General features: G+C 40.6%; 1 long non-coding RNA gene across 1 annotated transcript; it reads right to left on the reverse strand.

The window, feature by feature from the left end:
- Nucleotides 1-781: 781 nt before the first annotated feature.
- LOC136283582 (uncharacterized) lies at nucleotides 782-2,668 on the reverse strand. Its single transcript, XR_010718866.1, has 3 exons — nucleotides 2,544-2,668; nucleotides 1,935-2,211; nucleotides 782-889 (listed from the first exon to the last, which is right to left on the reverse strand). It is a non-coding gene; the product is annotated as an uncharacterized lncRNA (long non-coding RNA).
- Nucleotides 2,669-3,973: the final 1,305 nt, after the last annotated feature.

Consider the following 3,973-nt stretch of genomic DNA (forward strand, 5'->3'; position numbering starts at 1 on the left):
AGTTACCAGCCTGCCTGACCTTGGATTCGTCTGGCTGATCTGATTCTCACCTCTGTGATGTCCCCAACATCAATGCCACTGACCTCGTATTCGAGTGAAACTCTGAGGGCGAAAAATAATTAGTGAACTTTTTGTCATCAATTTTGTTCAAGCATTGAGATGTAAGACACAAATTTTCGTTTTGGGTTATCTTCAGTTTCTTCATGATATTCCGAACGTTTTGAAAAATATTTTTGAAGTAACGTACTACATTGAGAAAGCATTGTAGAAATTATCACGCATCCAAGTTCTCTAAGATCACCCTGCCTATGGTTCTTCTCCAGAATGGTAGTCACCTCTGCAGCCGTTTTTGGTGCGTTTAGGTACGTACTCTCTGCCCCCCACCAACACGATTGCGAAGAATACTGCCAAAATGGCAACCGAGATTAATAATGCATCATAAAGAAAATATGGCAAGTTGCTCTTTGTTTTGTCAAAAATCCTTAGAATTACGTAGTCCACTAATGTACCGCTGAGTTGTAACAAACACGATGTCGATGTTTTCAGATTTTAAAGGTCTTTGAAGTGATTCTTAGATCAAGGAGTTTTAATACTTTCACTTTCACGTATGACCGAAAGACAATTTCTCCTTTCCGTTGTTATTGTGCTGTCAAACAATGTAAACTATAGGGAATACTGCCATTAGAAGGAATGTATGTAGGCAGAAAGGAGAATTGATTTTGCAATCTAAAGAAATTATTGGTTATTAGCCTACCCTGAGGTTGTCCTTGGGCATGTAACAAACAAGTCTTCTGTCATTTTTCCACCGCTTCCGACGAGCAGGTGAACAAACGGAACTCTGACGTGACGATACTTGTTTGAGGGGTGAAAACTTTCACCGTGTAGGAAACTTCGATGTGATTAAAATATAAAGCGATAAGAAAACACCAAAGAAAATGATAATGATAACAACGATGAAAAGGACAATGACAATAAATGTGAGGATGATTATTAGTAATAATAATACGATAGGCAAATAACGATAATGACAATAACAATAACTATGACCATGACAATGATTATGACAATGACCATGAAATGACATGAAATGACATGAAATGACATGAAATGACATGAAATGACATGAAATGACATGAAATGACATGAAATGACATGACAATTAATAATGGCAATGTCAATGATAATGATTATGACAGTTGCAATGGCAATAGCAATAACAATGAAAATGACCATGACAATGACAATGAAAGTGGCAATGGCAATGGCAAGGGAAATGGCAATGGAGATGACATTGATTATTTTAGTGATAACTATAACTATAACGACAGTTACAGATAACATGACAATGAAAATGACATTACAATGACCATGGCTATGACCAATGGCAATGGCAATGAATATGGTAATGATAACGATAACGACAATGACAGTAACCATGACCATGACCATGGCGATGACCATAACAATGGCAATGATTATGATACGAGGACGACAACAATAACGACAATGACAGTAACCAAGACCATGACAATGACCATAACAATGGCAATGATGATGGCAATGGCGGTGACAATTGCAGTGGCACTGACAATGATTATTACAATACCAGTGGCAATGGTGATGGCGATGGCAATGGCAATGGCAATGGCAAGGGCAATGGCAATTTCAATGGCAATGGCAACGGCAATGATTATGAGAACGATAACGACAATGACAATGAGAGTGATAATGAGAGCGATAATGATAGTGACGATGACGATACCGTTGATTCTGATTCTGATAACGATGATGATTGTAATGATGATTATAAAAATGCCTATCCAGTTAATAGTGACCTCATTAAATATCTTTGAAATCGTTTTAACCTAAGAATGTTGTTATACGAACGTAACTCACTGTGACCAAAGTAAAAAAAATTAAAGAAAACCTCTCACCTCGACAGAATAATAGTCTTCTAATACGAAAAGCGAGGTCATCGGCGATTTCGTTCAAGTTTGCCTCGGTAAGTTCCATTTCGATTCCATCCCTTGGATCAGACACAATGCTCTTCAGTTGATCTATTCGCTGTGTGCCGTTTACGTTGGGAATAATAGCACCCACAAGACTGATGTTGTCAGCTCTTATCACTCTCTCTGTATTTTGGAGCTGGAAGGTGTCCAATAACTCCCCATCGCCGCTTTCTGTATTTCCGTCAGTGAAGAGCACAACGATCTGAAAATAAGGTGGAGATTTAAGTCCGCATTGAAATTAAACCCAAAAAGGGAAGAATAAAGACTAGGATAAGGTTAGGCACATTTTTGATACAAGGAATTCTGCGTAAATTTTCATATCTGGTTTGGCAGTGAAATCACAAGGAAACCACTTGGCTGGACCTCGTAGTTTCACTCTAGTTTTGAACCATTGTTGAAGTCATTTCAGTAATCATAAGGTTACAGACAATGGAAAATTGTGGTTGTGACTGCTACGAACTTCCAAATTCCAGTATGGGTATGTTGCCCCCGCCCCACCCCTCCCATCCCAAAATCCTGAACGTAACCCTATACCTTCGCTGGATCTTTACCCTTCCTGTGAGCTGAACGTTCGGCGAACTTCTCTGGGACTTGATTTTTCAGGACGCGAATTAGCGGTTGTAGGGGCCAAGTCCTCCTTTGAGGTATTCATAATTCACGTAGTAGATTGCACTAGCTGCTGAACCCCAACTATTCATTTTGTCTTTGAACCGTATCTTCCATCACAAACTTGTAGTCAGTGTCATCGCTGTTCAGTGAAGTCAGTAGCGTTCTCACTATACATTGTACACTTGAACGAATCCCTTCAGAAATGCTCCGGCTGTCTTGGATCAAGACGATAACATCTGCCTTGGTCTTGCATAAACCACCAGCTGAAATTATGAGCAGAACAAGAGAGGATTAATCAAGAGAGGAGATTCTCCATATTCCCAAAATAACAGCTCTTCGAGTTATTTTCACTGAGATCACTCCCGTTCGCGGGAAAGCTCTAGTGGCCAGATACGTGCATGTATAGGAGCGCGGGAAAACGACATGTCGTTTTTTTGTATGTGCATTCTTCCTCTCGCACGTGATCCAATCGTTGCTCTCTCCTCTCTGCTTCCCTCATCACCCCTTCAAAGACGGAAATAAGGGCGTGTCTTTCACAAGGCGAATCTCGCATGCATATTGAAATTATGTGACTTTCGCTGACTGAGGCAATTTCTGGCGCAATTTGGGAGCTTTTGAGTACAACTTCTGATCAGAAATTAAGATTCCCGCTTGCCACTGAATAATTGAAGATATGTTTCTTAAGTATCGTTTAAAATTTACATGGAATAGGGCAGTCTGTTGGATTTCTTGCCCTCCATCCGGCATAAGTATCTAAGTCAAGGACGTTCCTAAATCGTTTAAAGCACCGGAGTAGCTCTGAGTCGCAAAGACATGCGGCATAACCACACTTCCCCACTTCTGGATCATTTGAATTATATTCACTCGCGGGAGCTAAAAAAGAAAAGAATGGAATATAATAATAAGCTACATCCGAGGTACCCAACGGCTCCGTGGAGCCTTTGTTTGGGAATCATTTTTATTCTTACACAAAACTCATTCTCACGGGAAGAGTGGTGGACGTAGTGCCGTTTCCGAAGTGAGGGTTTTGGAGCTATAAAACACAGAAACCCATAACCCAAAACAAGCCGAAAGTCCGGACATGCCCACCAGCTATTGGACCAAGGCCTTTCTAATAACACAGCGATCAACGGGCTGTGCATGCACGAACGTTGTACTGGCTAAGTGGCATATTTTTAGGCTGTCGGAACAAATTGTCGCACAACTGCTATAAACACACCACGCTTCGAAAAGTCTCGATTTTTTCCTTTTCCCTTTCCTAAAGGGGCGGGGATAAAGAGATTAATGTGTGCAAAGTGCCTGAACGATCTTTATTCACGAGTTGCTATGCGTCAAAAAAACGAACGAGTGAAGGC

This window comes from Pocillopora verrucosa, chromosome 9 (genome assembly GCF_036669915.1).
Source record: "Pocillopora verrucosa isolate sample1 chromosome 9, ASM3666991v2, whole genome shotgun sequence".
NCBI classification, from domain to species: domain Eukaryota; kingdom Metazoa; phylum Cnidaria; class Anthozoa; order Scleractinia; family Pocilloporidae; genus Pocillopora; species Pocillopora verrucosa.